General features: G+C 37.2%; 1 protein-coding gene across 5 annotated transcripts in view; it reads left to right on the top strand.

Moving 5' to 3' along the window:
* LOC105355772 (uncharacterized) overlaps positions 1-12,152 on the top strand; it is a 155,137-nt gene that overhangs the window by 91,069 nt on the left and 51,916 nt on the right. The window contains exon 7 of one of the 5 annotated variants that reach the window (XM_078932435.1): positions 10,738-10,794. The exons of the other annotated variants lie outside the window; for them this stretch is intronic. The gene's annotated coding sequence lies outside the window, so the exon portion shown is untranslated. The remainder of the gene's footprint in view (positions 1-10,737; positions 10,795-12,152) is intronic. 5 annotated transcript variants of the gene reach the window in all.

Here is a 12,152-nt window from a genome sequence, read left to right as displayed (position 1 = left end):
CAGCTTCAGTCTGTATTATTGGTCCTGTAATATTCGATGTATGTCCTTCTGGGACGGAAAAACCAGACCTGATTGGGAACGGTTGGAAAATCAAGCTTTTTTCCCAAATACTGTCACTGCTATACTGTACATCAGATCTTTCTAAATTTAAATGCCAGAACCCAATAGTATCTCAGTCCCTTTAAATTTGGTCCGCAGGTAAGAAAATATTTTAAGTGGAATTTTTGTTCAGTACAAAATGCCACTGGCCAACTATTAAGTTTACAAATTACTCTCACATGATACATTTAAGCAATGGGGTTCTAAAGGGATCCACTTAGTTGCAGATTTCTTAATAAATAAGACCTTCTCTACATTTGACCAATTAAAACAAAAATATAATCTTGATAACAAAACAAAAGTTTTTCAAAAATTTGCAGATTTGTGACCTTACTAGGGCAATTTTTCCCTCCTTTCCCAGTCAACCAGAGGAAAATGTTATGGGAAAAAAAAGGCTTTATTTCTACAATATATCCTAATCTTTTAAATATTAAATTTACCTCTACATTGGACCATCTGAAAGAAGCCTGGAGTTTGGACTTGACAATTATAACGGAATAACAGAGGATGAAAGCTCAGCAACAATTTCACTCCTCATCAGTGTGCAGCAGACATGGTGTAACCCTTGTGCTATCCTAGGCACTTTAACATTGGGATTTGGGTCATCTAGACCCACAAGATAGTGCGTCAAACGTTTTTTCTTCAATGATTTGCGATCCTCGCTGGTGTCCATGGATGACATGAAATCTTTCCACCTTTATCCACCATTGTCATGGTAGGGAGAACACGTCAATGTAAGGGTGGGGTCATCTAAGATGGTACAAGGGTTAATCCAGTTCAAAATCCTTCACAGGCTGCAGTTGTCCAGGAATAAATTATCAATATTGTTTTCAGGAGTGGACCCTTCATGTGAATTTTGTGGACATGTTCCTGCCTCACTGTCCCACACATTTTGGGACTGCATCAAAATCATTCCCTATTGGAAAAAACATTGAAAAATTGTCTCTAATATTTAAGGTTAAACTCCCATTGGACCTATAGCAGAATTATTTGGAAGTGCCAACTGCTGGAATTTGTTTAAACAGTAAACAAAAAAATGTTTTCAGTTATGTTACCCCATTGGCTAGACGTCTAATCCTACTTATTGGAAAAAACAAGTTTCCCCCAACACATCTTCATTTGGTAAGAAACATAATGCAATACTTAAATTTAGAAAACAATAAATTTTCATTGAGACAGCAAAAAAAACTTTTTTATGATGATGATATGATTATTTCAACGGTATATAGACAAGTCAACCTCTACTTAAACATTTGATAGTAAAATCAGCAAGGTTTATTTTTTTTTTTGGTATTGTAGTGTCTGTATTGTTTGTTGAAAAAAAAAGTAACAAAAAAAAGTTACTCAAGTGCATTGTTACCTCAGCTCATACCAGTACACAAGTCTGAAATCAGTTTTCAACATAAACTGAGAGAGTAATGCATGATGATAAACACTACTTCCTCTTTGTGCAAATTTGTTTCTGAGAACTCAAAGTGCATCAGGGCATGTTCAGCCTCAGCACCTTTTTTGACTTCAGCTGAATTGCTTTTACCTCACGTCTCTTTTTGTCTCTCAAAATTGACCTGTTAGTGTTTTTTTCACGTATGAAAACAATTCAGGATGGTTGATCTTATAAGCATCAATGAAACATTTTATGTAAAGAAAATACTACGTGAGATATTATATAAAAATTGATTTTTTCATAAAAAAGTACTTTATATGCAGAAGCTGGGAAATGAGAAATAAAAACCAACAAACCACAAACACAAAACCAGTTTAAGCTGTTGTAATTTTGTAAATCTTAATGGCTGGTATATGCTTGCCAAAGGGCCATTCTGTTTATTGATGTATTATAGTTGAAGGATCAAAAGGGTGCATTGTGTTGCTCAACTATTTCATTCCTTAAAAAGTTATTTAAAAAACAAAAATAACAGCTTGCTGTGAACAGACATGATGCCTTGATTTCATATCATAGGGCTGAATTGTGGCACAGTGATTAGAGCCCTTGCCGTACAATAAGAAGGCCCTGGTTCCAATCCCAGGTGGAACCTGGTTGTATAAGAGCCTGAACACTCTTCTCATTTTCTTCCTCCCATGGTCAAAAAGCACGCTTCATAGGTTATTTGGTGATTCTAAATTGCCCCTGGGCACTGTGTGAGCAGCACCAGCCCCCTTAAGGTGTACCATACCCACTGAGGGAAATAGCTGGTTAACACAATAGATGGACTATCTTATTTAAAAATCAGCGCCTTTTACAGGTCTGGAATGTTTTATACAGAGGCTTGTGTTACATTTTTATAACTGAGCATGAACACCTTAGCATTAACGCTAAAAAGAAAATGGTGCTGCTTATAGTTTTATCCAAGTCACAAATTTTTTGACTTCAAGTTGTACTAAAAGAATCAGTGCTAAAAAACATAGGGTTAAATTTAACAACTTTAAAAAAAAAATTCTGCAAAGCTGACTTTCTCAATGAAATAATTTGAATACTGAGGTCTGAAACAACTTAAAGCAGGAAATGCTGAATTTGGTAGAGTTAGTTCTTTCATGATTTGTTGTCTTCATATTTTGCCTCAACAACCTGTCTTTATTATGGTTTTAGGTACTGTAATGTCTTTTGTATGTCATGTGAGTTAAAGAGAAATCTTGTGTGTGCTTGTGTGTAATAAGAAAACGTTTCTCATAAACCTCCTGCGGTCAAAAGCCGCCATTAAAAGACTGACTCGGATGCGCTTTGGAGGGGGGAGCTACTTGGCAGCCCCCCCATGGTTGCCGCATGGAATTGGGCCCCTCCCCTCTCGTTTTAATTGCTCCTTAGACACGTAGAGCCCTAGGTGGTGGTGGAGATGGTGGTGGTGATGTATGTGTGTGTGTGTGTGTGTGTGTGGGGGGGGGGTTTGGACATCACCGCCTCACCTGCCAATTTTAACTGCACCTTAGAAATTTGGGGCTCTTGGTGGGAGGGTGTTTGGAAATCAGTGTGAGGAATCAGGCGATGTCCTCTCGGTTGCCTACCTGCCAATTTTAACTGCACCCTTTACACACACCCCTTATGTCTCAAAAATATACACTCCAACACACACAAACAACACATACCTTACACAAGGAAGGTGGGACCTCTGACCATCCGTCCCCTACCCCATCCCTGGTGGGGGGAACCAGGCCCTCTGCAATGGGGGCTGTGTCCCTTGGGTGCTGGCTTCCCAGGTGGACCCCTTTCTTTATGTGGAAAAGTTCTCTGGTGGGACCATGAACCGGGGATTATATCATATCTGTCATCCTCCAGATTTCCTTAACTCCCTCTTTCCCCCTTTCTTCTGTACCCTCACCCCCTGTCTCCAATACCCCCCCCCCTTCTTTTCTCTTCCTCTTTTCCATCCGGTCCAACAAAAAAAAAGGATACTAATGTAATCAATGTAAATAAAGTTAAGCCTAAATTTAGTCTAAATTACAAAAGGGGTTCATACAAATACACACCTTGTGTGTCAGAAGATCATGAACCCCCTGTTGTAACTGTAAAATATGTTCAACACAAGAGGCCTTCAGCTCCTATCTGTGTGCTCAGAAACAGAAACATTTGACCTATTGAACAGGTGACCATTGAACCCATTGATACTATTAATCCACTATAGGCAGAAGAACAGTGTTTAGTCATTTTAAGTCTCTTTCTCCAAAACCTACAGATCAGACTGTATATCCAGAAGGCATGATATAGACTGACTTGAATTTTACATCTCATTAAATCTATTATATCATAAGCATTTTGTCATTTAAAAAACATTTCCTAACTTAACCCTTGTGCTATCCTAGCCACTTTAACATTGGGAGTTGGGTCATATAGACCCACTAGACAGTGCTCTGAACCTTTTTTCTTCAATGATTTGTGAACCTCACTGGTGTCCATGGATTACATGAAATCTTTCCACTTTTATCCACCTTTGTCATGGTAGGGAGAAAATGTCGATGTAAGGGTGGGGTCATCTAAGATAGCACAAGGGTTACAGGTGTTCTGTCTTTACCAGATCTAGAGAGACTTATGAAAACATCTATCTCCAGGAGTTTAGATTATAATAACATGTTTCTAATTGGACTTAATAAACGCAATGATAGGTATTTGATGTACATCCAGAACGCTTGCTTCTCTGATCCTGAATTAAACCAGGAAGCACAACCATATCAGTCCCTTCCTCAAGTCTTTGAACTGGCTTCAGCCAAGAAACTGAATTTAAAACAGTCCTGATTGTGTTCATGTCTCTCTATGGTAAAGCGCCAATGTACATCTCCGACATGTTGGCCTCAGATTAAGAACATTTAGACTCTGAGAAGCCTCCTGCCGATTCTGAATCAGAACTAAACTAAAGATCTGGAAATGTTCTTGATTAAGATGGACAAGCTTCCCCTCTGACAAAGTTCAAGTCCAGTTGAGTTTACAACTAAAAAAAAACTTTATCTGCACTTCTCTATTCTAATTTACTTTGGAACTGATAGTCAATTAAATCCCTCTTCTTGTAAGTTGTGTACTTGTGGTTTGCATTAACATGTTTCATGATTTCATGTTTCTTTGATTTATTCACCAATATTATTTGTAAAATCCCAATAGTTGCAAAAAAAAAAGCTAATTCTAATCTTTTTTAGTCTTTTCTGACCTCCCTGAAGGGGGCCCTTTGGTAGAAAAGGTTATACCTTTTCACTGTGATGTGGTTGTGTTCATCGCCACACCACCACTCTTTGATGTTTTGCTGTTTCTTCAGAAGCTGAAAAATAAAAAGAACTGAAAATCAGATTTCATTGATGCCTCTGTTCTGAATGAGCCATTCCCACTGCCCTGCAAACATTTATTATTGATCATATACATCCATTTTTTTTATTTTTTTTTTTAAATATTTTTCCAGTACTGTATATTGTTAAGAAATTCGCTCATAGAGTAGCTTTGTCCTCTGTATGAAGCAACCTTATGCTCTTTTGCATTCTTAGTGATAAGTGGCTACTCCAGGCCATTGCGAATGTAGGCGTGTATTCACAAATTCTGATTATTAAATATCCTCATTTGGTAGATTTCGGGGCTATGCCATCCACTGACTTTTGAAATTCCCATCACATTTGGGAGTGAGAATAATATTACAATGGTCAAACTTTTCAATTGAAGAGAGAGATTGAGCAATGTGTAGCAGTGATCCTGCCCTCTGTGGTTCAAATGGGACAATTTGATGAAAACCTAGCATCACTTTCACACTGATTTGCTCCAAGTCCCTAAAAAAGGTTGGATCGTAGTGGTTAGTAAGTAGCTGATGTGGATCAAGGACAGTAATTTCCTTACCTGCTTAAGGTGGAATGTGTACAATACTAAAGATGTCAGTATCTTCAAGATCCAAAAGATAAATAAGGTGAACAATTATTCCTTTATCAAATGAAAATAGAAACTATTTCTTGAGTCAGTTTCTGTTCACACAATGATTTGTAAAGGGGTCATCAGAATGTAAACATCCCCCATGATGCATTGAGGCAGATGCTGTTGCAGCTTACCAACTAATCACTGGCTTTTTTTTTTTTAAACACAGGCATTTATATTCCCATTCACAGCGATCTAGAAAGGTCTAACCTTACAACAAACATAAACACACACTCTGACTCTTTTAACTCTGTGGTTAGATTTATTATCCATTGATAGATAGATAGATAAGAACTTTATTAATCTCCCAAGGGAGAAATTCGGGTGTCCGGCAGCAAAACACACACACAAACACACACAATAAATAACAATAACATAACAGTTCATAAAACAAAAGAGCAAACGCACAAAATAAATAACAATAAAATAACAGTTCATAAAATAAAATAGCAGTTCATATCAGGCGGATTCGTTAAACAGCCTGATAGCTGATTGGGACCCAAATGGAAATCTTTTAAATGAAAATGTATTTTTGTATTTCAATTTGGAAATTAAAACATAAAATTTTAGTCATAGGTGATTGTTGAACATTAAGCTACAACAATTACATTCCAGTTACATTTAGGGCTTTTTGTTGAATCAATTATATGTGAAGGACCTTAGGCGGAAATTTACTTTTTAAGCTATTATTAGGTGAAAAGCACATCTTCCCTGGTGATATAAGTTGTTGTACATGGTCCTGTTTAACAAACACCAGCCATTTGTCCATTTTTGGTTCAGTAATGTCACATCCAGGCAAGAAGATGACAACTTCTAAATAACAACCAGGAACAATGAATAGAAACCAAAAGGTCATTTTGCCACAAACTTTGTCAATCTTTTTTATGCATTCACTGATACTAACTCACAAATTAGTGATTTTTAAAAAATACATATTTTAATGAGTAATACAAATGTGCAGTGCAGTGGTATAACTGCGCCAACTCACAGTGGCCTATGACCTATGAAGCATTTTATAGGAGGAAGCCGGAGACTCTGGAGATAACCCACGCATGCACAGAGAGAACATGCAAACACACACACACACCTATATATATATTTATGTGTGTGTGTGCCTTCGGACCTTCGGACATAAAGCGACTGCTAAAGAGCATGTTAATAAAAGACAATTCCTGAATATTATTATTCCTATTCGACCCTAAACTGCAATATCCCAAACCGCAACCGCATACCGTCTACCGGCCAGCCAGCTGCACGAACGCCGGCATGACAAGCAAAAGAGCTCTGCAGCGGAGCTAGGAGCTTTGTCCTGTGAATCGCTGTGGTATGGCGAAGCAAAAAGCTTGGGCATCCTAAATCTTATGATATTTTTCTTATATTCATCGAGACAATAATAAATTGATCATTCTTGTTTTTCTTTTTCCTTTCTTGAACGAATGTGGGTCACAGAGACACGAAAGTAACCGCTGAAAGCGGCTTTTGCGGCAGGACGGAGAGCATATCCGTGTTTATTAACGACTTATGACGTGATTAATTTTTTTGTTCGCACAAATTAATTATTTCGTTAGCACAAACTAATTATTTTGAGGGAACAAAATAGTATTTTGTGGGAACAGATTATTATTTCGTGGGAACAAGATAATAGTTTGTGGCAACGAAATATATTTTATTTTTTCCATGTCAGGACAGGGGCTTCGTATGAAACAATTGAAAATATGTCATATTGTAGGTTCTTCAAAGTAGCCACCTTTTGCTTTGATTACTGCTTCGCACACTCTTGCCATTCTCTTATGCTACAGAATCGCTTCCATATTCTCTTGATGAGCTTCAAGAGGTAGTCACCTGAAATGGTCTACCAACAGTCTTGAAGGAGTTCCCAGAGATGCTTAGCACTTGTTGGCCCTTTTGCCTTCTGGTCTTCCTTTCCTGGGGCGGTCCGCATGTGAGCCAGTTTCTTTGTAGCGCCTGATGGTCTTTATGACTGCACTTGGGGACACTTTCAAACTTTTCCCAATTTTTCTGACTGACTGACCTTCATTTCTTAAAGTAATGATGGCCACTCGTTTTTCTGTACTTAGCTGCTTTATTCTTGCCATAATAATACAATTTCCAACAGTCCATTCAGTAGGACTATCAGCTGTGTATCCACCTGACTTCTGCATAACACAACTGATGGTCCCAAACCTGTTTATAAGGCAAGAAATCACACTTATTCACACCTGACAACGTTTCAGGTGACTACCTTTTGAAGCTCATCAAGAGAATATGGAAGCGATTCTGTAGCATAAGAGAATGGCAAGAGTGTGCGAAGCAGTAATCAAAGCAAAAGGTGGCTACTATGAAGAACCTACAATATGACATATTTTCAGTTTTTTCAAATTTTTTTGTTATGTATATAATTCCACATGTTAATTCACAGTTTTGATGCCTTCAGTATGAATCTACAATTTTCATAGTCATGAAAAAACTCTTTGAATGAGAAGGTGTGTCCAAACTTTTGGTCTGTACTGTATATTTCTTTGCATTATTAAATTATAGAATTAAACCATTCCTTAATCAAGAAATTGGTTTTAATCTTGTAATCGCTTTGATTTAAACTGACTTAATCTTGATTAGTGTATACATGCAGATGTTTAGTCATAACCCATCTCACTTCCTTGGTCAACAGCTTATACTGACTTATACTTATAGTGACAAAACCTTTAAAAATTCAGGCACAACTAACTGCCTGCATCACGTTTCCTAATGCCTTTTTTTATTGTTTTTCTGTTGTTATAATGGTTTTGTTCTATTTAATCTATGGTGCATTTTTGCTAAATTAAGTTCCGTGTGTTGAGTTTTCTCAATTGAGCTTTTTTTTCTCATCAAATCTGGTTAAAATGTATAAACTGCAGTTGATCCGCATATCTGTCTCAGTGAAGATGATGCAACAACAAACCATGTTCCTGCAACGGGAGGCTTGACATTGCAATGCTGCTCTCATGTAAGCAGTAATGCTAGGAAACAACACAAAAACAGGCTTTCAAATTTCATGCACACACACGCTCTCTGAAAGCCACTATTTTACTTTCAATAACAAGCTACTTTCCTCTGCTGCACTTAAATATTGAAAGTAAAATAAAATGAAAACCTGAAAATAATAAACTAAATATGAGTAAGGCCATACATTAAATGGTCTTTAAAAGTGATTTTCTTACTACACATTACACTAAAATTGATTTAATTAGGTTTTTTTCTGTGCTATACCTGTGCCTACAAGGCCACTTCATAAAACTATATACATTAGAGTGTTTTCTTTATGAATGCACTCATATTACACAATTTAATGTTATATTAGAATTCTTTAGGACTTTCTCACAGTTTATTTCTATTCCCTCTGACATTTGTAAATAAAAATTTTAAATTTAAACAAAACAAGTTGTAATAGTAATCAAAACACAGGAAGGGTTCAATGCAAACTTAAATGTATTTGTTAATTTGTTTGCGTCTAGACAATGGGAAGTACCCGGAAAACCAACTTTAACCACAAAACACTGACAAACTCGAACCAAACTTGTAATATAAAGTGGCCACCTTCAAGATTCGGAGAAGGACTCCTTTCTGACAGTAGACACTGCGAGACACTGAAATTTGATTAAAAACTGTAACAAAAAAAGACTTGGATATAAATTTGGAGGTATCAGCAGAATTTGAAGGTAAGAAAACATAAAACATATTATTACATGATTACAATGCTAAATTGTATATTTCATAAAAGAATGACTGAAAGTCATCACATCTGCCAAAACTGTGCTACTAACAAATGTTAAAACCTAAATGCTCACATCCCATTTAGCTTTTTCTAATGCCTACATTACGGAAGCAGGCATATTCTGATAAGATCGTCTATGTTAGCTGCTAAACAAATGAGGTTTGTGTGCATTTAGTGTTTCCTGTGAAGACAGAATGATCAGTTGGAAGATAGTATCTGTTATGACAGCATGGACACTGTTCATCGATTTGTCTGCAAATGAGATGGGAAGATGGGATTCTATGGAAAGGATGGGATTTTTGTGGTGATGAGCAACACACGCTGTCTTACTGGATGTCAGAACAGTGATGATTCTGGAAAACAAGTAACATTGGAATGTCCTATGTAGGTTTAAGTGACTTAATCTGGCATTCACAATTGCTTCACTCCAGTCATGCAACAAGGCTGCAGTCTATTCAATCAACTGGCAAATTAAAATGTGCAATATTTCAGGACAGCAAAACTTATTCGTATATTTTATTTTTTGTTTTTAAATAAAACTTACCAGAAGTCCGGCAGAATAGGCCCAATTGATCTTATAACTGTTATTCACAGTTTAGTTTTAGAAAAGTGTTTATTTTTCACAGTACATGCAGTTTTGATTTAAGTGTTATTTATTTTTTGGCAAATAAAGTGAGTTTGGGTATTTCACGGCATTACATTATTAAATTCCTACTTTTTTGCATATAGACACCTTTTTATCTGAAATGACAAGTAGAGTTACTCAAGTTTCCTTTTGAGAAATTCGTAGCTGGTATGACAGTTTCTTAAAATCTTTCTTTGATTGTAGCAGTAGCAGTGCAAAACTTCCGAATCTTGCGTCAGCCTTTTTCTCTCACACGTCCTTTCCAATATATGAAAGACTTGGTGTCATAGAATTCCAACCAAATTCAAACCTCAATTATTAATTTCTTCTCCATGATCAATTTATAAATGGTTGGCACTTATGAGAATTAAAACAGATGCCATCCATACATCACTACCAACCGGGTTGATCAAAGTTCGACTGGTTTAACTTTCAATGCGCGTTCAATGACAGCAGATTTTGTACATACCGCCTTAAATCGGACTTGAAACTTGCATAGTGATGCCTGAATGCGAGAGTTCTGAATGTGTAAGCTCGAAACACTCATTTATGCAAATTTTTAAAGACTTCTCATTGGAAGTGGTAGCTTGAATTTGCTTGAATGTGCATCTACAATTTTATCATGAAACCGACAATTTTAAGAAATCTTGTGACATCTCTCTGAAAATCTGTCACACTCTTACCTAGTGGGACACTAATCTGTTCCAGCAAAATGAGGGAAAAAGGAAATCTAAATTAGTCCACAAAATCTAGAAATCTTGAAAACTTCAACTCTCCTGGTCTAAATCAACCTGATGTCCAAATCTGCAAATGCCTGTATTACTCCACATCACATAGTTCTTGGATTTCTGACATGTTGTTTGCTGTCCCATTGTCCTCTGTTTTTGACAGCTATTGTTGGGTCCTGAATAATATTGGCTATCTGGATTGCCAGCTTCCAAGCTGGTGGTAAGTTCTTGCACACTAACCCATGAGCAAAATCAGGTAGAACATCAACTTTGGCTTTATGGTTGTGAGGTGAGATTACTCACCCCTACAAGCATTATTACTCTGAGTTCCTTTTAGACTTACATGAACATTTCATATTTATCATAATTGTTCATTAATTTAAAAGTCTCAGAAAACCACTAAAATACCAACGTAATTGACATTAAATGGTTCAATTGTATATTGGGTGACTTAAGTCACTTCAGTGTTACAAGTGACTGAGGCTGCAGCATCCTAAATATGCCTCAGTTTGACCTCAACACCCTCTGTGTGCATTAAAAAGACAGACTAGTGAAAGGTACATGTAAGGAAATTATACATGAACAGTAAAAAGTGGTAAGTTGTAGGAGACAGGTCTTGAAACAAACTATTTTAAAACGACAAAGTGAAACCAAGTTTAGAAGTACTTCCTGCAAAAGGTGGCTTTGCTCAAATATTATAATCTAAACAAATTGAAAAATGTTGAGTTCCATTTCAGTCTAAAATTGTTGTATCGTATGTGTTCCTGTTAACTCGTTTAAGTAACAGTCCAAAGACCCAATTAAAAAAAAGAAGCAAGGGCTTCAACTCCTAATTTAGAGAGATTCTGGATGACATTGGAAACAAGTCAGTTAGACATATTGCCAATAAAAAAAAAAAAAATTCCAAAATATGAAAAACGTCATGCAAAACCATGTGGATAGTCTATAATTCACATAAAGTCCTCTTTATGATAACTAAGTTTTTGTAACTTTATTCTGTGTGCTAAATGACATGCTGAAAATTTTGAATTTATTTTTTAGGGGGTCGTAGCGGGTATAGTAGTGGGGGGTGGAGCTGTGGTTGCGCGGTGATCTCTGGGCTGCTTGGGTCAGGTGCTGGGGCTGGCTTGCGGAGACGGGGCTCCGGCTGGGTGGAGGGTGGCTCATGGGTCCTCGGGGCCCTGGCTTCGTCCTTGGCCCGCGTCTCGGTGTCCGGCACTCGGTGTCCGGCACCCGGTGGCCTATCCTGTGGCCTGGGGGCCCAGACGCCAGGTTTGCCTATGCCTCCCGGTGCCGGGTGCCTGGCTGGGTGGGTGGGCGCAAATAAAGTCATCTATTACCAAATTCTAGTCACTTACTGTTCCTTCTTTAGAATAGTAAAAAGAAATCCAGAGCAATATTTATGATGCAAATGCTTATGATTGGCATCAAAGTCATGCTGTATTTGTGTAAATGTATAGCACCAACTAAAACTACACATAAATTTCCAAATTTGACTCAAACCAGGAAATACCAAATGTTGCGGTTCCTTAAAAGAGCAATAGGCAGGCTGCAAATGGAGGAAATTTCCCCTAAAAT

This window comes from Oryzias latipes, chromosome 15 (genome assembly GCF_053564925.1).
Source record: "Oryzias latipes strain Hd-rR chromosome 15, Olatipes_Hd-rR_3.1".
In the NCBI taxonomy this organism is placed as follows: Eukaryota; Metazoa; Chordata; class Actinopteri; order Beloniformes; family Adrianichthyidae; genus Oryzias; species Oryzias latipes.
Note: the sequence above shows the minus strand (reverse complement) of the source record. Positions and strands in the feature narration are given on the sequence as shown.